We start from the raw sequence: 26,442 nt of genomic DNA, 5'->3' as shown, positions 1-26,442 counted from the left end.
TTGATGCTGCTGTTCGTTCCTGGCAGACTGCTTCTCTTTCTGTTTTGCATATGTAAATATGACCCTGGGGATAGTCTCCCTATGGGTGATGGGGGAAACCAGACGTGGACTCCTTGCCCAATGTGCTTAGAGGAATATGGCTGCACCTCACTGACGAGGCCCACAGAAGGCCGAAACGATCGTCTGGGGTTGCCTTTTCCTTGTTCAGAGGAGAATTGCCTGGTATTTCGGGACTGGACTGACCTTGTCGGCGGGATCAGACTGATATACTACAGGAAAGTTTTCCTCTGTGAAAAGCACAATTGGGCAGAAAGAAGCTACTTCCAGGTGGTAACCGGGCCATAGAACAAGCTATTGATGCTGCTGTTCGTTCCTGGCAGACTGCTTCTCTTTCTGTTTTGCATATGTAAATATGACCCTGGGGATAGTCTCCCTATGGGTGATGGGGGAAACCAGACGTGGACTCCTTGCCCAATGTGCTTAGAAGAATATGGCTGCACCTCACTGACGAGGCCCACAGAAGGCCGAAATGATCGTCTGGGGTTGCCTTTTCCTTGTTCAGAGGAGAATTGCCTGGTATTTCGGGACTGGACTGACCTTGTCGGCGGGATCAGACTGATATACTACAGGAAAGATTTCCTCTGTGAAAAGCACAATTGGGCAGAAAGAAGCTACTTCCAGGTGGTAACCAGGCCATAGAACAAGCTATTGATGCTGCTGTTCGTTCCTGGCACACTGCTTCTCTTTCTGTTTTGCATATGTAAATATGACCCTGGGGATAGTCTCCCTATGGGTGATGGGGGAAACCAGACGTGGACTCCTTGCCCAATGTGCTTAGAGGAATATGGCTGCACCTCACTGACGAGGCCCAAAGAAGGCCGAAACGATCGTCTGGGGTTGCCTTTTCCTTGTTCAGAGGAGAATTGCCTGGTATTTCGGGACTGGACTGACCTTGTCGGCGGGATCAGACTGATATACCACAGGAAAATTTTCCTCTGTGAAAAGCACAATTGGGCAGAAAGAAGCTACTTCCAGGTGGTAACCGGGCCATAGAACAAGCTATTGATGCTGCTGTTTGTTCCTGGCAGACTGCTTCTCTTTCTGTTTTGCATATGTAAATATGACCCTGGGGATAGTCTCCCTATGGGTGATGGGGGAAACCAGACGTGGACTCCTTGCCCAATGTGCTTAGAGGAATATGGCTGCACCTCACTGACGAGGCCCACAGAAGGCCGAAACGATCGTCTGCGGTTGCCTTTTCCTTGTTCAGAGGAGAATTGCCTGGTATTTTGGGACTGGACTGACCTTGTCGGCGGGATCAGACTGATATACTACAGGAAAGTTTTCCTCTGTGAAAAGCACAATTGGGCAGAAAGGAGCTAATTTCAGGTGGTAACCGGGCCATAGAACAAGCTATTGATGCTGCTGTTGGTTCCTGGCAGACTGCTTCTCTTTCTGTTTTGCATATGTAAATATGACCCTGGGGATAGTCTCCCTATGGGTGATGGGGGAAACCAGATGTGGACTCCTTGCCCAATGTGCTTAGAGGAATATGGCTGCACCTCACTGACGAGGCCCACAGAAGGCCAAAACGATCGTCTGGGGTTGCCTTTTCCTTGTTCAGAGGAGAATTGCCTGGTATTTCGGGACTGGACTGACCTTGTCGGCAGAATCAGACTGATATACTACAGGAAAGTTTTCCTCTGTGAAAAGCACAATTGGGCAGAAAGAAGCTACTTCCAGGTGGTAACCGGGCCATAGAACAAGCTATTGATGCTGCTGTTCGTTCCTGGCAGACTGCTTCTCTTTCTGTTTTGCATATATTCTAACCAAACAACTCTGGTTTAGGACCTTCAGTATTAGTATGTAGATTCCCATCATTAAAATCTGTACAATCATGCCAAGTGAACAAACTGAAAAAGCAAATCTTTGAATATAGAGAGACAACAGTCTATCTAACTCGGGGTACATAACATATTTAAGGCTAGAATTCAATCAATGTAGGCTCCCTGATCTAATAAGATATGCTAATAGATTTTCAATTTAACCTACTCCTGACTTGTTTAGTGTTTGTTTTGTTTGTTGGTGTATTGTCCGCGATGCTTCAGGAACGTCAAATGAGCCTCTGAACATTAGGATAAAGCTGGAAAATAACAGAGGATTCCAGTGATATGAACTCAGCTTTCGGCAGCTGGGTATTGCTAAACCACCGAAATATCGTAGTTGCGGAGTTGCCGGTAAGTTCAGATGGATATCCGACTTGGCCCAGATTGAGGTGTTCCACCCGTAAGAGTCTCCCTTGTTCCTAAATGGTATGGCTCTATCTTGTTCACTCTCGCTTAGGATCAGCTCAGTATTCTCAAATATAGCATCATCACAGGGAGCTTGCAGCTTCGTTGGTGGTGCTGGATAGTCATTAGTTAGAAGTTTCCCCTCAAATACGTTTACGAGAACTTTCTTCAGCTGTAAGAACTGAGTATGCCACAGCTGCAGGATTTCTTCATCCCACGAGGTAGTCGCCATCTTGGATCTCTCTGCGGAGGCCTGGTAATCCTCCATTACCATGCAGTCTGTTGTGTCGTATATGAGGATCTTCAATATTAATGCAGATTAGTCCATCTGTTACAAAGTGAGCCAAAGTGCTCTGTATCCCAGTTACCTAGAGAGTATTTTTCAGCAACTTATAAATCACAAACCATATTAGCTAAGGACACTTAAGACGCTTGTCTAGATACCTGCTTGTTGCTGCTAAGTTGGTTGTTATCAACCACTCTTCATGGAACACATGGCTTCCATAATCTGCTTTTTAGGTGGCACGGCTATCATCTAACCTCTGCCGGTCCATTCGATCTCAGTCGGCGGCTGTATATTTGTTTGTGCAGGGCTATGTTAGCATTATTATTCTGCAGTTAACATAGGTTTTAGCCAGGTGAAAGGGAAAGAAAATTTATAAAGCTTTGCCATTGAGACTGAGCTCTTGCAAAACACATCTGTTCACTCTGGATGCCAGCTCCCCCCCCCCCCCCCCACATTTTGGCCATATTTTTTTTTTTTTTTTTTAAGTTTCAAAAGCTTTATTGAAAATATAAACATAACAATCATAGCAAATGTTGCAATATAATCTGATAGTCTCACAAAAGGTATAAATTAAATGTCTGTAGTGTCCAGTATCCAACCATCATCTCCTGAGTCAACACCAAAGGTGCTTAGTTAGTTCCATATCATTGTCTCAGTATTGAAGTGCTATGCAAACAATAGTCTAGGATACAAAAGTGCATTCAACAAGTTCCAAAAGTATTTACATTGCTTATTCACTGATAAAAATTGTATGTAAAAAGGAGGTAAGAAAAGGAAAGAAAAGAAGAGTGGAGAGGGGTGTCCCAGCGGCAAGCTGGAGTATATGTGTCTCTATAGTCGCCTAGTGTCTTATTCTGTAGGGCGTGTTTCTCCATTTGCCCAAGCTGACAGCATAAGCTCGTGTATATCAGTGGTGTCCTGCACTAAGTGGTGGTACCTTTCGAGTTGGAGTAACAAGGTGACCTGCGCTTTCCAATCTGACAGTGTCGGGACAGTGTGTGTTTTCCAGTTCTTAGGGATTAATATTTTAGCACTATTCAGCATGATCATCATTAATGCTCTGTGATCTTTGCCCTCAATCCTTGGCAGCGAGAGGTATAGAAGAATTTTGGGGTCATTAGGCAGAGTACAGCCTAATACGTTTTTAATGTGAGAGAGGACTTCCACCCAGTATGTATCTAGTTTGGGGCATTCCCACCATATGTGTAGCAAAGAGCCCTCTCCCCCACAGTTTCTCCAACATTTCCCAGAAGATGACCTATATATATGCTGTATTCTAATTGGGGTGAGGTACCATCTCGAGAGAAACTTGTAGTTTGACTCTTGAATTCTGGCCGAGATTGATGATTTTTTAGTAGCTTGAAAGGCTGACTGCCATTCTTGGTATGTTATGTCTGTGTTCAGCTCTTTTTCCCACGTCTTAACAAAGGAGGGTAGTGTTTCTGGTTCTCCTAGGAGGAGGATTTTATATAGTCTCGAGATTGCATGTTGTGTTTTTGTTTTTTGCAGGCAGAGTGATTCAAAGGGGGTGTGTGATCTTATGAGTTGTTGCCTATGCTGATGTGTAGTCAAGTAGTGGGATATTTTAGCATGTGTGAACCAATTCATAGGTAGTTCAGGTATTTGCTCCTTAATGTCCCCAATTTCCTTGAGCTTGTGCTTCTCTATTAGTGCGGAGAACACTCTCTTGTCTAGACTCCCTATTTGGTTCGATCTAGTTTCCCTGAATTCCCAAGGCAGGTCTGGATTATTGCAGATAGGGGTAAGAGGTGATGTTATCCCGGATATGTGTGTCGAAGTGTTAATAATCCTGTCCCATGCCTGATAAAACTCCAGCAGGAGAGGATAGTCCACTACCGTCTTTGGCCTGTATTTCTTGTTAACCCAAGCTGTCAAGCCTACATTGTTTGTATTCATAATGTCGCAATCTAATTGAACCCAATTTTTGTTTGGGTCATTTTGGCACCAGTCCAGTAGTCTGTGTAACACCATTGCCTGCTTGTATGTGGCTATGTGTGGTACCCCTAGCCCTCCCTTGTCTCTAGGTAAGTATAATGTGCGTCTTGCTACCCTTGGTTTAATTTCTCTCCAAATGTACTGATCGATGAGTCCTTGTATCCTGTCCAGATAGTGTGCTGGAAGGGATATAGGGGTTGTTTGAAGCAGATAGAGTAGCCTGGGCAAGATATTCATCTTCACCACATTGATGCGTCCCAGCCAGGAGATAGATTTATTTCTCCAGCTGGACAGGTCAGCAACCAGGTTGTGCTCCAGCTGTTTGTAATTAGCCTGAAACATCACCTGTGGGTCTGGGGACAAGTATATCCCCAGGTACTTCATTTTTATCTGTTGTTTTTTCAGGGGGCAATTTAGAAGGAGCTTGGGTAGCTCGTCAGGTTTGTACGTGATGTTTAAGAACTCGGATTTGCTAAGATTAAGGTGGAAGTTGGAGACCCTGCCAAAGTCTGCGAATGTTTCAAGCGCCTTGGGTATTGATAAGTCTATGTCAGTGAGGGTAAGTATGACATTGTCGGCGTATAGCGCCAGTTTGTGTTCATGTGTGGTAGTGTGTATGCCCTTAATCTGCTTATTTGATCTAATAGTTTGCGCCAGAGCCTCGATTGTGATGGCAAACAATACAGGTGAGAGTGGGCAGCCCTGTCTCGTTCCATTTTGGATACTAAATTTATCAGAGAGGATGCCATTTACTTTGACCCGCGCAGTTGGTTTGCTATAGAGCGAGAAAATTAAGGCTATGAAGTGTTTGCTAAAATTCATCTTGGACAGGGTCGCTTCCAGAAACTACCAGCGCACCCTGTCAAACGCCTTCTCCGCATCTGTAGAAATTAGCGCTAATGGAATATGATGGGCCTGTGCATGTGACATGAGTTGTAGAATCTTTAAAGTATTGTCTCTGGCTTCTCTTCCAGGTACAAAGCCCACTTGGTCAGGATGGATCAGGGCGGAAAGGATTTTATTTATCCTAGTAGCTAAGATTTTAGCATATATTTTGACGTCCGAATTCAGTAGTGAGATGGGCCTAAAATTTTCGGGGCTGTCTGGGGATTTGCCTGCTTTAGGGAGGACAGTGATGTGTGCTTCCAGCAGACTTTCTGTAAAACCTCCCTCTTTCAAGGTTGAGTTGAATAGGGAGGTCAGAGGTTGTAATATGTGGTGTAGGTATGTCTTGTAGTATTTTATACTCAGTCCGTCAGGGCCTGGGCTTTTTCCGTTTTGTTTCTTCTATGGTGATTGGTGCATCTAGAAATTCCACGTCCCCCTCTGTCAGCTTATTAAGTTGAAGGGTAGCTAGATAGTGGTCTATGTCCCCCTGGCTGCTGTTATTATCCAAGTTGTATAGTGTTTCGTAGTATAGTCTGAAGGCCTCAGCTATCTTTTTGCTGTCTTTGAGCACTGTTCCTCCTCTGTCTTTTATGGTGTGTACATGTGTGTTCAGCTGCTTCCTTTTAATGGCTTTCGCCAGTGACGAACCTGTTTTATTGTTAAGGTCATAATATTTCTGTTTCAAGAAGGCAGCCTTTCTCTGGTACATTTTGGTAAGATGGCTATGTAGGTCATTCCTAGCTTGTGTGAGGGATATCAGTGTAGAAGAGGCGGCAGGATGTCGTTTATGTTCTTGTTCCCAATATCTGATCTGAGCTAGGGTGGAGTTTAAGAATTGTCTGTTATTTCTATTGTCTTTAGCTCTAATTTTAATAAACTCCCCTCTTACTACGCATTTGTGGGCCTCCCATACTGTTGTGTGGGAGATGTCATCTGTTGTGTTTTCCCTAAAATAGTGTCCCAGGGCTGTGTCAATGTCTGACCTAGTTAGCTGATTTTCCAGCATAGTTTCCTCTAATCTCCATATAAAGGGTATTACCGGTGCATTGGCCATATTTTTTAACCTGCCATTTCTATGACTAATGTAGCTGCAGTTTCATCTTTTTTGGTTGGACAGTTTAGTTATCAGATCTTGATTTGTCTAAGCATTGTTCTTTTACTTCAACATGCTAATCATTTCATTTATGATGCTATATTTTATGCAATTTTAACTGATATTAATCTTTGTTTTTAGCCATTTTACTAGAAACGTTTTATGGCTTTAATCTCTGATATGGTGTTTAAATTTAGATTACTATCTTTTTATCTTTTTATTTTAGTGTAGTAAGAAATCTAAGGGTAATTTTTTAGCTCCCAATTGTTTTTTTCATTCCCTTAAGGCCTCTGGCTCTGGTTTTAGATTTGTTTCTGAATTTAAATCATTCCAAGCCTTATAATTAAACTAATTTCAGCCCCTAAGACTGCAGCCTTTTAACTAGTTCTACTGGTGGGGGGCAGATTGAATTTATTTCAACACATTTGGACAGTTTCTGTTCAAATCAGTGTATTCAGAATATTGTTTTCTCAGGGGTATCAAATAGGGATGGGCGAATGTGTAAATTTTCGAATTTCGAATGTAGAACGAATGTTATTACCGAATTCGAATTCTAAATCTGAATGTCGATAAGAACGAATATTCTTAAAAATTCGAAAATCGAATGTTATTTACAGTTTTCGAATATCACTTTCGAATTCGAATGTTTATAATTATATCGAATGTCCACATTCGAAATTTCGAATTTAACATTCTATTTAACAAATACTATTCAGAAGTTCAATAGTTCATGTGGTAGGGTGGGAATCTAGTAAATTGATACATAATAGATACAAATATATCATTTCGAATGTTTCCATATAGAATATTGCATAATTCGAATATTACATTTAAAGAAAGCATTAGAAATACTATTACAAACATATAAATTCAAATTTTTCGAATTCGAATATAAATTCGAATTTTTCGAATTCGAATATTGCATAATTTGAATATTACATTTAAAGAAAAAGCATTAGAAATACTATTACAATCTAAATTCGAATTTTTCGAATTCGAATACACGTATTGCATAATTCGAATATTACATTTAAAGAAAAAGCATTAGAAATACTATTACAATCTAAATTCAAATTTTTCGAAAAGAATATTGCATAATTCGAATATTACATTTAAAGAAAAAGCATTAGAAATACTATTACAATCTAAATTCAAATTTTTCGAAAAGAATATTTTCGAATGTAATCATAAAATTCTAAACCGAACATTCGAAAATCGAATGTTAGAATGTTATGTAAACATTCGAAATTCGATTAGAACGAATGTGTTAAAATTCGTGCCGTTTTTCGAATGTTGCGAAACATTCGCCCATCCCTAGTATCAAATAGGTTTCAGAATAAAAACCTCCTATGGATTATTTTCCATGTTATAATAAACCCTGTGAAAGCTCAGGTTTTTCTTAATTGTGTTTCAGATTTAGAGTTTTCAGGGGTGATGGTTCCAGTTCCTCTGCAGGAACGGAGTTTGGGTTTCAATTCAAATCTATTCATTGTCCTAAAGAAAAAGATATGCTCAGACCAATTCTGTATCTGAGATTTTTATATAGTTTTGTAAAAATCCCAACTTTCAAGTTGGTGACTATAGGGACTATTCTGCCTTTCTGTTTAGCAAGGTTACTTCATGTCCACAATAGACTTACAGGACGCTTATTTTCAATTCATTCAGACCACTATTGTTTTCTGAGATTCTCTTTTCTAGATAAGCATTACCAATTTGTCACTCGTCCTTTTGGGCTAGCAGCTCAGAGATTATTTTTAAAGATTCTTGGTGCCCTTCTATCTTTATTCAGATAGCAGTTTTGCGCTGTTTCCTTATTTAGATGATATTTGGTACTAGCTTTAATCTTTTCATTCAGCAGAATCTCACTTGAAACAGCTAGTGTGGTTTCCTTAAGACATGTTTGGAGGATCAATTTACAATAGTGTTTCTTGATTCCTTAGACAAGGGTCACCTTTTTAGGTTTCCAGATACATTTTAGTGTCTATGATTCTTTCTCTGATAGACTAGAGACGAATTAAGTTAATTTTAGTTTGTCTAAACCTTCAGTCTTTATTTTTTCCTTCAGTGGTTATGTGCATGGAAGTTTTTGGTCTCATGACTGCAGCATCAGGTGCGATCCTCTTTGCTCGTTTTCGTTTGGGGCATCTAAAGCTTTGCATGATTCACCATAGGTGCAGAGATTATTTTCAGTTATTACAACTGATATACTTAAATCCCAACAATTTTTTGGTGGTTGGACTATCACCTTATTGTTCAGTGGACCTTATTTGTTCGTCCCTACCTGGACTGTATTCTCAATAGATGCAAGTTTTTCAGGTGGGGTAGCTGTCTGAGAGTCTCTGACAGCACTAGGAGTTTGGAAACCTCAGTAGGCGAGGTTACCAATCAATATTTTAGATCTCCATGCTATTTTCAGGGCTCTTCAGGTGTGGCTTCTTTTGAAGAGACAACTTTTACATTTGTTTTTTAAACAGACAATATCACAACAGTGGCATTTGTCAATCATCAAGGAGGGACTCACAGTCCTTCAGTTATGGAGGAAGTATCTTGGATACTTTCTTGGACGTAATCCAACCCTTGTCTAATTTCTGCGATTCATATCTCAGGTGTAGACAATTGGCAAGGGGATTATCACAGCCGTCAGACTTTATATCTGGGGGAGTGCTCTCCATTCAGATGTGTTTTTTCCATCTTGTACAGATGTGTAAATAGATCTCATGGTCTCTCGTCTAAACAATAAGTTTTCCAGATTCTTTTCCAGATCCAAGGATCCTCAGGTGGAGATAGTGGATGCTCTAGCAGTTCTTTGTTTTTTACCAACCTGCTTACTTTTTTCTGCCTCTGGTTTTTTTTCCAAAGGTGATCTTAAAGATCATAATGGGACAATTTGTATGTGTTTCTGATAGCTCCAGCTTGGTCTCTCAGGTTTTGGTATGCGGACCTTGTCAGGATGTTCAGTTGCCAGCCTTGGCCACTTCCTTTAAGGCCAGACCTTCTGTTTCAGGGGCCGTTTTTTCCATAGGATCTCAAATTTCTAAAGGTTTGTAAATTGAACGCTTAAGTGTTTGGTCATAGATGTTTTTCTGACTCAGTTATTAGCACTATGATACAAAGGGACAGTCAACACCAGAATTTTTGTTGTTTAAAAGTAAAGATAATCCCTTTATTACCCATTCCCCAGTTTTGCATAACCAACACTGTTATAGAAATACACTTTTTACAACTGTGATTACCTTGTATCTATGCTTCTGCAAACTGCCTCCTTATTTCAGTTATTTTGACAGACTTGCATTTTAGCCAATCAGTGCTCACTCCAGGGTAACTTCACGTGCATGAGTTCAATGTTATCTATATGAAACACATGAACTAATGCCCTCTGGTGGTCAAAATGCATTCAGATTAGAGGCAGTCTTCAAGGTCTAAGAAATTAGCATATGAACCGCCTAGGTTTAGCTTTCAACTAAGAATACCAAGAGAACAAAGCAAAATTGGTGATAAAAGTAAATTGAAAAGTTGTTTAAAATTATATTCCCTATTTAAATCATTATTATTATTTTTTTGGACTTGACTGTCCCTTTAAGCCACAACAAGTATAGACAAGTGTATCCACAGAAAGTTGCAGTTCATAGTTGCGATACAGGGCATAATAAGTCCAACCTCTCAATGATAGGATATTTTACGTAAGTTAACAAGTTGCAAAAAATGTGAACTGACAGCTCACCGGACCAACAGACACATCACCGGGACTCATCAGCTCTGACTTGGTATTCAGAAAGTAGACTGTTTCTTACATAAATATAAATATAGTGTTGAAAGAGTAAATGCCTGCAATTTGGAGTATACTGAAGCAATAAAAACAGAGCTGCAGTGTTTACATAGGAAATGTCTTATCAGACTTTTTTTTAGGTTAAAACAAGAGCAATGAGAGATATATTGGGACACTGGTACAAAAAAACAAAATTTTTTTTTTGCTGCAACAGTAGTTACTACGAAACATAAAAAAAAAAATGTGTTGACTTTAGAACATTTGTAGTTAAAGGGACAGTCTACACCAGAATTTGTATTGTTTTAAAAGATAGATAATCCCTTTATTACCCATTCCCCAGTTTTGCATAACCAACACAGTTATAATAATATACTTTTAACCTCTGTGATTATCTTGTATCTAAGCCTCTGCAAACTGCCCCTTTATTTCAGTTCTTTTGACAGACTTGCAGTCTAGCCAATCAGTGCCTGCTCCCAGATAACTTCACGTGCACGAGCACAGTGTTATCTATATGAAATACGTGAACTAACACCCTCTAGTGGTGAAAAACTGTTAAAATGAATTCTGAAAAATTAGCATATGAACCTCCTAGGTTAAGCTTTCAACTAAGAATACCAAGAGAACAAAGCAAAATTGGTGATAAAAGTAAATTGGAAAATTGCTTAAAATTACATGCTCTATCTGAATCAGGAAAATTTATTTTGGCCTAGACTGTCCCTTTAAGAGTAAGGATGAAGATAGCTGATTATGTACATAGCACAGTCAAAGTGTTTGAAGAAAATACTAATAATAATAATTTAAACTTACATTCTAGCTGTAAAACTAAAAAGACATGAAAGCATTTTTTTTATATATATGCACATCATATATTTGAAATTAAGCCCTGTATATCAAAGGCCTGCATAAAAAATGAATAATTTAAAAGCATTTACAAGTGTCATTTTGTTTTATATACTATTTTGCAAGGTTTTATACATCAAGCTCAGTTCAGGTATACATCCTTCGGAAAAAAAAGCAAAAACCGTTGACTATGTTTATCTTATCTCCTATGATGTGGTCAATTAGAGGCTAGATATTGCTGTCCTGCACTGATCAAAGCAATCATTATGCATATACTTACTACAAAGTATTGGTGCGTAGTTGTTCTGTTCTTCTTAACTTCTGCTAAAGAATTTACTGCCCGGTCTGCCTCTGCCTGCACAGGGAAATAGTTTATATATATATATATATATATATATATATATATATATATATACATACACACAAGTATGTGCAAAGATATATGTACAAATTCTAGCATTAATGATCATTTATAAAAAAAAAACATGAGATAAAAGCATATTGTGACTTCTAGAAATACAAAAACACATTAATTTATGTGTAAGTATATAACAAATAAATATAAAAATAACTTTCTATGAGATATTGCTTGTTGAGGTATAAATCTAGCTATTTTTTGGACATTAACAGGTAAAAAATAAAAGATTAGCTTTAGAGAAATGTGCTTGTTCATGGACAGTAATGAAATGGTATAAATAAAGTTGGGAAGAAACATAACAGCGACATTGATGACTGTTAGTTAACAATCAGCCAATCATAATCTAAGGGATGCCATCTTGGATGACGTCACTTAATGGAACCTTCATTCGTCGGGTAGTCGTCGGAAGAAGAGGATGCTCCGCGTCGGATGTCTTGAAGATGGACCTGCTCCGCTTTTTTTTATTTTGATAGGGCTATTAGATTAGGTGTAATTAGTTTAAATATCTTGTAATTTGTTTTTTATTTTCTGTAATTTAGTGTTTTGTTTTTTTGTAATTTAGCTAATTGTATTTAATTTATTTAATTGTATTTAATTTAGGTAATTTATTTAATTGTAGTGTAGTGTTAGGTGTTAGTGTAACTTAGGTTATATTTTACAGGTAAATTTGTATTTATTTTAGCTAGGTAGTAAGTAAATAGTTAACTATTTAGTAACTATTCTACCTAGTTAAAATAAATACAAACTTGCCTGTAAAATAAAAATAATCCCTAAGATAGCTACAATGTAACTATTAGTTATATTGTAGCTAGCTTTGGGTTTATTTTACAGGTAAGTATTTATTTTGAAATAGGAATTATTTAGTTATTAATAGTAATTTTTATTTAGATTTATTTTAATTATATTTAAGTTAGGAGGTGTTAGGGCTAGGGTTAGACTTAGATATAGGGCTTAATAAATTTAGTATAGTGGCGGCGACTTTGGGGGCGGCAGATTAGGGGTTAATAAATGTAGGTAGGTGGCGGCAATGTTAGGGGCGGCAGATTAGGGGTTAATACTATTTAACTAGTGTTTGCGAGGCGGGAGTGTGGCGGTTTAGGGGTTAATATGTTTATTATAGTGGCGGCGATGTCCAGAGAGGCAGATTAGGGATTAATAAGTATAATGTAGGTGTCGGCGATGTCGGGGGCGGCAGATTAGGGGTTAATAAGTGTAAGATTAGGGGTGCTTAGACTCGGAGTTCATGTTAGGGTGTTAGGTGTAAACATAAATTTAGTTTCCCCATAGGAGTCAATGGGGCTGCTTTACCCTGCTTTATTGCAGGTGTTAGACTTTTTCTCAGCTGGCTCTCCCCATTGATGTCTATGGGGAAATCGTGCACGAGCACGTACAACCAGCTCACCGCTGACTTAAGCAGCGCTGGTATTGGAGTGCGTTATGAAGCACAATTTTGCTCTACGCTCACTTCTTGCCTTTTAACGTCGGGTTTGTAAAAATCTGTAATACCTGCGCTGTAGGTAAGTGAGCGGTGACAATAACGTGCAAGTTAGTACCACACCCCTCATAACGCAAAATTCGTAATCTAGCCGATAGTTTATTAGCAGCCAAAAATGGCCACCAAACTCCGCCCACAGCTTTCTTCTTGTCCAGTTAGCTGTTTTCTTGTATAAAAGTTCAGCAGCGAAATGGAGAAACTAAATATACCAAAATATACATGTAGTAGGTGGGCGGAGCTTGACGGCCCATTTCGGCTCCTAACAATTGATGAATATTTAAATGTTTCATGTACTTCTTACAAGCTTATACTGTAGATGTGGGACCAGTTGCAGGATGCTTTTCTGATATGTAACAATAATTAAACAATATTATATATTGGGTCTAGACTGTCCCTTTAAGATAACTGTAACTAAGGAGCCTAGCCAAACCCCTGAAAAATAGCCCCAGATCATTATCGCTTCTAAACCAAACTTTACAGTAGGCACTATACATTCCAGTAGGTAGCATTCTCCTTGCATCAACCCTCCAGATGCTTCCATCAGACTGCCAGATAGTAAAGTGTGATTCATCACTCAAGAGAACACTGCTCCAGAGTCCAGTGGCAGTGTGCTTTACACCACTTTACACTGGCCGATGCTTGGCATTGCGCATGTTAATGTGAGACTTGTTTACAGCTGCTCAACCATGGAACCTAATTTTATAAAGCTCTAGATGCACTGTTCTTGTGCATATATCCAGTGTGTGTGTGTGTATTTATATCTATCTATCTATCTATCTATCTATCTATCTATCTATCTATATATATATATATATATATATATATATATATATATATATATATATATATATATATATATATATATATAGGTAATAGTTACCAATAAAAGATCCTATATTTCCTATTAAATATCTGACTCATTTGGTTCCTCAAGATATTTTTTTACATATAAACATTCTACATATTTTGAGCCCCCTCTTATCCATTCCAGTTGATTGATGTTAATAAGAGATTCCGACAGATTATGGGCTTGTTACATAATATTTTATTGTATTAGAAGCCCAGTACTAAATGTATATAAGTAGCCGGTAGTAGCAGTCAGACTAGGGGACAAAACAACATAAAATGCCAACGAAGGACAGTGTGCAGAGTACAGCTATAAAGACAAAGACATTTCCATGGAGACTCAGCGAGCTGCGTCCTTAAAACACTATGAGGTCAATTCCAATCTTTCCGATCTTGTTTATCGGCTGTTTTTCTAGCTCCTGATAGCCTTTTTCAACATAGGAGTGATCACAATCCTAACGATAACACCATTTCTGTAATGGAAAAAGAGCGTATTAAATACCAGACGATAATAGAATATTCACCAATAGGATGCATGGAAAACATAGAGACTGGTGATGACAATAAATCTGTCCGCAAGTTATCAACTAAGGTCTAGATTACGAGTGAAGGTGTAGTTTGTGCTTGCGATTGCATGTTAATTCCGCTAGATTTGGCTTTTTGCGTGTGTTGGATTTTGTGTGTATTACAAGTTTAAAGTCAAAAGTTTTCGCTTGCCCGCTAACCTGACATGCGCAAAAAATGAACTACGAATATTGTGACTTTTTTTTTACTGACACCTGAGACCTCATATCTTTGAGCACTTTTGTAATAGTTTTTATCAGACAGTGTTATTATTTGTTTAGCTGTACTTTTAAATGTAATTTTTATGTGTTCTGTGCAACTTGTTTGTCTCACATAACAGTTAACCAGAGCGATGACATGTTGAATTCGTGAGGCACTTCCGGTAGGAGGCGCATGGCGAGAAGCTGTGAGGAGTGAGGAGGCTCGCTGTGCGACACCCCCGCCGATACTGCACTGGCAAACGTGCAGAGCATTTGCCGCCCGTCGGATGCGGATGAACACCGCAACCCAGAGGCCTGAACGGTGGAGCTTGGCTGCCGTTACTGCTCGGGAAGTGCCTTTAAAGCCTTTTGACCGCCTGGCTACGGTCACGCTGGTAGATCAGCACAGGAGGAGGCGGAGACCATATCCCTGCTGCTCGAGACCCGACCTCAGCATGGCTGCTGCAGAGTGAGACGGAACCCCAGAGTCGAGGTGGGGAAACATTTGGAAAACCCTCACGGTCAGAGCCGAAGCAACGCCGACGCCGACAAGCTGAGCAACTCCAGACCCCCCCGCCTGGTTGGGGGAGAGCGACGGAGACGCTCTAACTCGCCTGCCTGCTCGGACCAGCTACACATGGTCTGACTAGAGTGAATCCCACAACGAAAAGTCCCAGAGCTCGTCTGGGCGAAGGTAAGAAGAGAAAGATAAGAAGAGGAGGTTGTTTTGCACAGACTATAACTTTTAGCAAGTTTCATAAACCCACAGCTACCATAAAACAAATCACTACAGTTTACACATAGCTGGGTTATCGATAAAACGTTCAAGGTGGATTATATCAGTTACAAGAGCATAATAACTGTAATTGCATGTTTGTAGCACCACTGCTCATTTAAGGTGTTACACATACCACCTGAAATATTTGATATTAGTAGGTGGATCACGCCATAACAACCGGCTGGACTCCCCGGATAACCGCAGTTCAGACACATGTGGGAAATACCTAGGATCATTATAAGTTGTGTGGCTCCCAGCGGAAGCTTGGAAAAGGATAAGGTAGCTGACTTTCCCTAGTGAGAGTCCTATATCACGGCCGGTTACCATACTTATCTGTTGGAGTCATGATGTTTGTTAATTTTTTTGTTTAGGGGCGATATTAGCCATTTAAACAGACTACATATTGACTATTTCATCGCAGAAAAACGCCCCTTTAAGCAAGGTCACCCTATATAACATGTCTGTCAGAAATCTGTACTTAATATGTGATGAATATTATTGTCTCGTAGCCCATTGTTTGACTTAAGATTGCAATATTCAGGCATATAGATAAGGTCCTTTAAGAATTTGTTTTAGGTACCTACTACATCAGATGATGTATATATGTTATATGGTTATATATGGGTAATAATCGAAAGGAGGAAAACTTTTTTCTTTTTTGCTTTTGTTTTTCTTTTTTTTTTTCTCCCCTTCATCCATTGCACATTTCTCCCCAACAACAGTAACTAACCTTACTAACTGTTATCACAAATATCGCATTATATAACTGTTGTGGGGCGATAACTGTATGACTAAAGTGCATAAGCTATTCGTGATTTAATGTATATGGAGTTTAGCTTATAGTAGCAATTGTAATCTGAGCCTGCATAACTATACTTAATTATTAAGTGAACGTTGCCCCTGAAAAAAAAAAAAAAAAAAAAAAGAAAGAAAGAAGGGAGACAGAGAACAGAAAAAGAAAAAAAAACGTACATCTGAGTATTAAATAGAGAATAATCGCATTGTTAATATTATTTATATTAGTGGAACAACTGGACAGATTTCACTGTAAATATTTGGCACTATTGGAAAGCAGCTTATTAATGTTCAATTAGAGTTTTATTGTTAATGGCGAAACTATTGACAGGACCCCTGAATAATACCTGTTGATACAAGTATCATCTTAGAAACATATGGGAAGATATTTCTGTTTGGAGTGCGAATCTAGCAGACAAGCAATTTAGGATAACACTTTCTGGGCCAAACGGTGGTATAGGCAGTTCTAGGATTTTTTAGTTAGGAACACCAACAGAGACTGCCCATTACATATTTTTTCCCTCTGTCCTTCTCTCTTTTCTGGCAATTGCATTAACCACTATCACCAGGGGGTTATCCCCATTACTAGACTTAACCAGTACCTCACTTTCTCACACTTCCCAGTACACTCACTCCACGCACTCTCCCCCTCACCCACTCCCTTCTCACTATCACTCGCACTCCCTTTCGCCCCCCTTTTTTTTTTTTTTTTTTTTTTTTTTCACCTCCCTCCCGCACTACTTTTGGCACATGTCGATAAAGTAATATATGGATAAGTTTTTATCACATAGCGTCCACGCAATGCCAGCCAAGACAAAAGACAGTCGGAAACCTAGGAGTAGCCTAGAACCCAATTTTGAACCAAGACCAGACACAAGTAGCTTAAACATAAACAAAACAGACATCGATGAAATATCCAAACAGGTAGCCCATTTGCTACTCCCACAGTTTGAATCTATTAAACTGGAGATTTCCACGCTGTCTTTTGAAATGAAAAATTTCACTACAAGATTAGCAGACGCAGAAACCAGAATATCAGATGTGGAGGATTCCACATATAAACTAGAACAAATCAGTCAACAGCACAACACTCAAATTAAGGAGCTAAGTGAGAAACTGGAAGACCTTGAGGATAGATCACGCAGGAATAATTTAAAAATAATTGGTTTGCCAGAAAGCCCCATGTATCAGGATCTTATTCATTTTGCAGCAATAAAATTACCACAACTCCTGGGACTTAACCAACAAACACAGCCAATACAGGTAGAAAGAGCCCATCGGATGGGAAGTCTTAGACAACTTGAACCAGGTAGCATACAGAAGCGCCCCATCATGGTGAAATATCTAAACTTCTATGATAAAACCAACATATTAAGGGCCTACAGAAAAATGCAAAACATAGAAATAGACCAGAATAGAATTTTACTATTTCAGGATTACTCACTGCAGACATCTAACAAACGGAGGGCAATGGCCCCATACTGTACTACATTAATAAACCAAGGCCTCTCGGCCAGGCTAATTTACCCCGCTAAAATTAAGCTTTTTAATAACAATGAAACAATTATGTTAAACACTCCGACAGAGGCCAAGGCCTACTTAGACCAGCATAGGCCGGATATCAGTTAAAAGGCTGGGGAATAGAGGCAGGAGTGAATCATGCAAATCACAAACAGGCTCACATATATGGATCATCGTATGATAAAGGGGAACAAGAAATCAAGACTCACACACATGTTTTCTCCTCATAAGCAAGCTCACTTAGCTAGATATGATGAGGGAGCGAGACTAGGAGGAAGGGGGGGTTTTTTTTTTTTGTACCCCTGCTTTCCCCCCCCCCCCCCCTTTTTTTTTTTTTTTTTTTTTTTTTTTCTCTCCCCTTTTCTCTCCCCTTCTTTCACGAGGCCTATAGACAATGACATAAATAGACTAAAATGACCTTAAAGGTCATGTCATGGAACGTGGGCGGTATCACAAACCCAATCAAACGTAAAAGAATTTTAACACACATAAATAAACACAGAGCTGATATTAATTTACTACAAGAAACACATTTATCCGAACAAGAACACAAAAAATTAAAAGTCAACTGGGTCCAGGAGATCATATCTACTCCATGTGCATCACGAAAACGTGGAGTAGCTATACTCATCCGGAAAAATCTGGAGTATGAAGTTATTTCTCAGGAGTTAGACCCTGGGAAGCGATATATTATTATGAGAATAAAAATCGCTTCAATCGTTTATACGATATGTAATGTATACGGCCCCAATAACTATGATGAGTTGTTCTGGGTAAAATTGAAGGCTAAATTGTTCTATTACATGGACACTATCATGATAGTTGCAGGGGACTTCAACCTTGCAGCAACCAACATAGACCGTCTGAACACTAACAACACAAAACCAATTAGAACTCCTCAGAAAATATCTAGAATATTACGAACTTTTTGCAATACACTCCAATTACAAGATATCTGGCGTCACAAGAACCCTAATATAAGAGCTTACACATGTGAAGCTAAACATCATAAAACATTCTCACGAATTGATTTTTTTCTGGGTTCAGTCAGGGTGCTCGGGAACTGCATGAACGCGCAGATAGGCGACATTATCATTTCTGACCACGCCCCCATATTTTTAGAAATTAAGCACAGCAACATCTCCTTTGAACCCGCAGGTGGATATACCTTTCCCCGCTATCTATCCAGCAATAAGGAGTTTCAAAAACACATTCAAGCGGTGTGGCGAGAATATAAATTACAGAACAGTACATATAACCACAAATCGGAAACTTACTGGGAAACAGCTAAAGCAGTAATCAGGGGTGAGATTAAAAAATATACATGCAGGATCAGGGCCAAAACACGCTTAAGAGAGAGAGAGCTATCAAATCATCTTAGAAACACCTACAATTTGTACATTACCGACCCTAACCAATCACATTGGCAGAAATATTGTAAAGCCAAATTAGAATGGGATACAACATCACTTAAGAAAGCTATGACACAAGAAAATCAACAAAGGGCCAAGTTTTACAGATTCGGTAGTAAAGTTGGGAAACTACTGGCAAATTGTGTCAAGATACACCAAGCACATACACCTATAAAAGCCATTAAGATTGGGGAGAAAAGATTAACTGAGTCAGAGGATATTAAGACCGGATTCCATGAATTTTTTAAGAGATTATACGCTGACCCATATATAGATATTCAGAACAAAGAGAAGTTCTGGGGAAATATCCAGGTCCCAGTTCTACCCCGACAAGTTGCAGAAAAACTTAATCAAATCATAACCAACACCGAAGTAACACAAGCTATAGACAGACTTAGACTGGGGAAAGCTGCCGGCCCTGACTTACTCCCGGCCAAAATGTATAAAATACTGAAAGATGAGGTCGCAACAGCACTAACGAATCTGTTCAATGATTATTTAGGCAAGGGCAAGACACCTTCTAAATATTTTACTGCATCAAAAATCATACTAATCCCAAAAAAGGGAAAAGACCCAGAAATAGCTGATTCATACCGCCCCATATCACTCCTAAATGTCGATTACAAAATTTTCACTGCAATTCTGGCACATAGATTAAAACCCATTCTTGGAGCCCTAATACATGTGGACCAGGTCGGCTTCATGGCACAACGGAATTCAATGGCCAGTATTAGGAAAATTTTTTTGCTAATTGACTTCCTACACGCAAATAAAACCCACCAACAGGCCGACCCAGCTATCCTCTCTCTCGATGCCCGAAAAGCATTTGATTCGATTACCTGGGACCACTTATTCCATGCCATGAAACAGTTTGGATTTATAGGGAACTTCCCCACTTGTATTAGGGCATTATATTCAAATGCTTCATCAATGTTATTGGTAAACGGCTCACTCACAGATTCTTTTGATATCAAGACAGGTACCCGTCAAGGGTGTCCAATTTCACCACTATTGTTCAATTTGGCACTAGAACCTTTAGCATTAATGCTAAAAACTCAATTAGAAGGGCTTAACATAGGCGATAAAGCTTTCAAAATCCTGCTTTACGCAGACGACGTATTAATTTTTCTCAAAGATCCCCAAGCCGAGATTCCCCATATATTAAAGACTATCGAAATATTTGGTTCGTTCTCAGGCTACAAAATTAATATTAATAAGTCTGACCTACTTTGGCTAAATCCAAACCCGCAAATAAATTATACGCCTCCATTTAATGTTGCAGAACACTACATTACATATCTTGGTATTAAAATTAGTAGAAATCCATTAGAATGGTACGAACAAAACTTCGCACCACTTCTAAACAAAATTGAAGCAGATCTGTTGAACTGGTCGAAAATTCCCCTCTCACTAACGGCTAAAATTAACCTAATCAAGATGACCATATTACCCAAACTACTATATACCATGCAGAACACACCCCTTATATTAGCAAAAAAAGATATCAAGCTTCTGGACAAACGAATTAGGACCTTTTTATGGGGCATGGGTAAGAACAGGGTTGCACTCGACAAATTGGCTCATCTTAGACAATATGGTGGACTATCATTCCCCATATTCGAACTCTATAATAATATCTGTTTGGCTAAGGTCGCCATGGACTGGATCACGGAAAGATCTTATATTGCTTCACTAGAAGTTGAACAAAAACTAATCTCCCCTTATTCATTAATTGCGCTATTACACTGTCCTATTAAAGCACTCCCAGCTAAGCTCAAGACTAAATGTACCATAGTAAATGTCATCAAAGCATGGCAATACATTCGTTTATGCATGAACGACAACCCCCAAATCTCTGAGCTAGTACCTATTACCAAGAATCCATGCTTTAGTCCTGGATTAAGTAATAGAGTATTTAAAAGATGGGCAACACAAGGTCTCACTCACTTAATTCATCTTCGTGATACTGAGACCACGATTATACACACCTTTATCTTTCTTAAAGCCAAGTTCCAACTTCTGAATAGAGATTTTTATGCATACTTGCAAGTGCGACACTGGTATAATGAACTAGTTCAGAATCAAACGGGTCACTGGCTTCATCCTGGCATAAGAATGGGCCTTTCCCTATACAAAGCAGGAAAGCACTCTATCAGTTACTGGTATAGAATGATATTAGTACAGAAAGGTGAAGCCAACCTGGTAAGAATCCAGGCTAAATGGCTAAGTGATATTCCCACAATAGATATCGAACAGCTGAAACACAGTACAATAGTGGCGGAGCATGCTACTCTATCGGCGTCATGGCGCGAATCACAATTTAAAATTTTAAATCGCTATTACATAACTCCCGCAGATATAAATAAATGGTATGGTCAAACGTCAAAATCATGCCCAAGATGTAGATCCGTGGTGGCCGATCTGGTCCACATGTTTTGGTCATGCCCAAAAATCTTGCAATTTTGGAAAAGGATACAGTTTTGGTTGAATCAACTATTTCACGCACAAATTACATTATCGCAAGTCAATATATTCTTCCTTCTAACAAACACCACTCATGAGATGCGCAATAATAATTTTATCAATACTGTAATATTGGGCGCCAGATATCTTATATTAAAAAACTGGCAAGCAATGCGTCCACCCACACTTAACAATCTTACACATCTACTCCATTCCCAATATATAATAGAACAGACGGACAATTTTAACAATGGACCCCAGCAACAACTCAGCTTTGAAAAAAAATGGTTACTTTTTATTCAAAAATACAGACATAATATATAAAAATTAACCAGTTGCGATCTCCCTTCCCTCCCCCTCCCCCCCCCCCTTTTTTTTTTTTTTTTTTTTTTTCTTCCCCTCTTCCCCCTTTTCTTTTCTTTTCTCCTCCTTTGTTTCTCTCCTTTCTTCTTTCTTAACTCAGCAAGACTCTCATAATATTAAGTTAGGTCATGTGTTAACTGATAACTGGAGGGCATATAACTACATAAAATGTTAATTAAACCTGGTAAAATATAACAGGAGTCACCCCAGCACACACGGTGGGCACAAAAGATGTTGTATAGGTATAGAAATGTTATATATCATACAAATTAATCTTTGTTATAATATCACATAAAATAAGTGCTGGAACTTTTGTATACCGATGTGTTCTGCAATATTTGATGTATGAATCTGTTATTTTTCTTTCTTTTTTTTTTGGTGATGAGAACACTCTGTAATAATTGGTAACAGACTGTTATGTTTCTTTGTATGCCCTTCAATAAAAAATAAATAAAAAAAAAAAAAAACAGTTAACCAGAGCTCTGTGGATGCACTATATTGCGACACATGTTAAATTAAATTGCGCTCAAGCGAATGCGTTTACTTTCAACTCGTAATAAACAAATGAACTACTGCGTTTCCCAACAGGTTACTAATATAGAAACGTATAGCATAAACTAATATATATATATATATATATATATATATATATATACATACATACAGGTATATACGATATAGTTATGCTAAATGTGGTATAGAATTAGCTGCACCTGCCTCTAAACACCTACGCTGTGCAATATTAGGCCTGGGCAGAACAGAATGAATATCAAAAGTCACAAAAGTAACAGAAAGCAGTGCACATACTCTTACACCTGCACTAAAACCAATCCTAGGGTCATACAATGGTACTCTTGATGTCCAGTGTACATGGGTAAAGGTTCGTCTTGTTAAACAAAGAATCCAAACTGTGGATGCCGCTCTGTGTGATGAGGGGAATGACTGTAGTACGCCCCTAGATTGATCACTAAAATAAGAGACAAAAAGGAACACGAGCGCAAGCCACTAAGAGTAAAGGTTTATTACAGCACTTCAAAGTGCCAATATAAAAACAGACTTACAAGAGAGTCATAAAAAATGTATAAATAAGCATATCAGCATATCAGAGTGTGGTCTTCAAGGACTGCAAGCTGTAGCCTCTATCTGTATCTGCTCCATAGCACTGGCTAGGTATAAGGCATGATCAAGCCGATGAGCGGTTCAGATTCTGGGTGTCAGCAAGCGTCGGCACGGACCCACCTAACCTTGACGCGTTTCATCTGGCAACGTCCAGACTTTTTCAAGAGGATATAACAAAGTGTCAGCATACGTCTCTTAAATACTGTTACAAATCCTGATCTGCATTACATTTTAGACCATGATCGGCTATATACCAGCTCAAAAGCCGGCTTTCCCCTGATTGGCTGAGAGTGTCCATCAATCAACAGAGTGGTTGTAAGTTGCCAGCTAGGTGGGACAGTGAAAGCAGTGTAACCTGTGTCTGGGATTGTTTACCAGCCACCTTCAGTGGAGGAACTCATACAGTAAAGTGCCCATCTCAAATGTGCAGCTCCACCCATGAAACAACAGATCTGTTGATTGATGGACACTCTCAGCCAATCAGGGGAAAGTCGTCTCTCGGGTTGATTGACACCCCCTTCCAGCGGCCACAAATCTGCAGGGGGCAGCATTGCACAAGCAGTTCAGAAGAACTGCTTGTGCAATGTTAAATGCTGACAGCATATGCTGTCGTCATTCAGAGATGTCCGCCAGACATTGATAAATCGGCCCCTTAGTGAACTGCTAAAATGTATCTTTATATCTTAACATTTCTGGGCTGTCTTACTTATGAGTATTATTTAGTATTTTTATTTTATTTAATATTTTTACATTTTTGTACCCATTTGATGCTGGAGTAAAAAAATAAAATAGAACAAGCCAGATAGAGTGAGACAAAAGAAAATGTGGCAGCTTATTGTGATCTTTGTGTATACATATAATGGCCTATAAACTGAATATATACAGGTATATACAGTATATATACTTTATGGCTAACCAATTATTTATATAAAGTAGTTTGGTATGACTCACATTGTGCTGTTATTGTACTTTTTAAAACTTAATAAAAACATCCTAAGATAAGAAACAAGTAAATAACTAAATATTATTGATTTCAGACATGCTTGTATTGTTGATTCATTTGGCTTGTCAGAAAATGCTAGGATTTCAATCCCTGAAATTTTATAGCACCCTACAAGATTCAAGCACACTTTAGATTAATCACTTATCATATACTGCAGATGCTTGAGAAAACAGGTCCTATTTGATATAAAGATAAAGCAAATGCTGTTGAAGCAAAGACATACATTTGCAGCAAAGACATTGCAAACATACACCTAGATTTAGAGTTTTGCGGCCAAAGGGGTGCGTTAGCTACGAGTGTTTTTTTCTCCCGCACCTTTTAAATAACGCTGGTATTTAGAGTTCTCTGAAGGGCTGCGTTAGGCTCCAAAAAGGGAGCGTAGAGCATAATTTACCGTCACTTCAACTCTAAATACCAGCGTTGCTTACGGTAGCGGCCAGCTTGAAAAACATGCTTGTGCACGATTTCCCCATAGGAAACAATGGGGCAGTTTGAGCTGAAAAAAACCTAACACCTGCAAAAAAGCAGCGTTCAGCTCCTAACGCAGCCCCATTGTTTCCTATGGGGAAACAGTTTCTAAGTCTGCACCTAACACCCTAACATGTACCCCGAGTCTAAACACCCCTAACCTTACACTTATTAACCCCTAATCTGCCGCCCCCGCTATCGCTGACCCCTGCATTTTATTATTAACCCCTAATCTGCCGCTCCAGAAACCGCCGCAACCTACATTATCCCTATGTACCCCTAATCTGCTGCCCCCAACGTCGCCGACACCTACATTATATTTATTAACCCCTCATCTGCCCCCCCAACGTCGCTGCTACCTTACCTACACTTATTAACCCCTAATCTGTCGACCGGACCTCGCCGCCACTATAATAAATGTATTAACCCCTAAACCGCCTCACTCCCGCCTCGCAAACCCTATAATAAATTTTATTAACCCCTAATCTGCCCTCCCTAACATCGCCGCCACCTAACTTCAAGTATTAACCCCTAATCTGCCGACCGGACCTCACCGCTACTATAATAAATGTATTAACCCCTAAAGCTAAGTCTAACCCTAACACCCCCCTAAGTTAAATATAATTTAAATCTAACGAAATAAATTATTTCTTATTAAATAAATAAATCCTATTTAAAGCTAAATACTTACCTGTAAAATAAACCCTAATATAGCTACAATATAACGAATAATTATATTGTAGCTATTTTAGCATTTATATTTATGTTACAGGCAACTTTGTATTTATTTTAACTAGGTACAATAGTTATTAAATAGTTATTTACTATTTAATAGCTACCTAGTTAAAATAATTACAAAATTACCTGTAAAATAAATCCTAACCTAAGTTATAATTAAACCTAACACTATCAATAAATTAATTAACTAAACTACCTACAATTACCTACAATTCAATCAACTAAACTAAATTACAAAAAAAACAAAACACTAAATTACAAAAAAAAACAAAACATTAAATTACAAAAAGTATAAAAAGATTACAAGAATTTTAAACTAATTACACCTACTCTAAGCCCCCTAAAAAAATAACAAAGCCCCCCAAAATAAAAAAAATGCCCTATCCTATTCTAAAATAAAAAGTTAACAGCTCTATTAGCTTACCAGCCCTTAAAAGGGCTTTTTGTGGGGCATGTCCCAAAGAAATCAGTTCTTTTGCCTGTAAAAAAGCATACAATACCCCCCCAACATTAGAACCCACCACTCACATACCCCTAATCTAACCCACCCAAACCCCCCTTAAAAAAACTTACACTAAGCCCCTGAAGATCTCCCTACCTTGTATTCACCCAGCCGGGTATCACTGATCCGTCCAGAAGAGGGTCCAAAGTCTTCATCCTATCCGGCAAGAAGAGGTCCTCCAGAGGGTCCAAAGTCTTCATCCAGGCGGCATCTTCTATCTTCTTCCATCCGGAGCGGAGCGGGTCCATCTTGAAGCAGCCGACACGGAGTCATCCTTCCTCACCGACGGACTAACGACGAATGAAGGTTCCTTTAAATGACGTCATCCAAGATGGCGTCCCTCGAATTCCGATTGGCTGATAGGATTCTATCAGCCAATTGGAATTAAGGTAGGAAAAATCTGATTGGCTGATTGAATCAGCCAATCAGATTCAAGTTCAATCCGATTGGCTGATTGGATCAGCCAAACAGATTAAGCTCGCATTCTATTGGCTGTTCCGATCAGCCAATAGAATGCGAGCTCAATTAGACCCTTTCCTGACTGACTCTTAATACTATCGGGCGGTAAAAAGCAGCGTTAGGAGCCTTTAACGCTGGTTTTGACGGCTAACGCAGAACTCTAAATCTAGTGCTGAAC

Source organism: Bombina bombina, chromosome 1, assembly GCF_027579735.1.
Source record: "Bombina bombina isolate aBomBom1 chromosome 1, aBomBom1.pri, whole genome shotgun sequence".
Classification (NCBI taxonomy): domain Eukaryota; kingdom Metazoa; phylum Chordata; class Amphibia; order Anura; family Bombinatoridae; genus Bombina; species Bombina bombina.
This window is presented reverse-complemented; position numbering follows the sequence as displayed.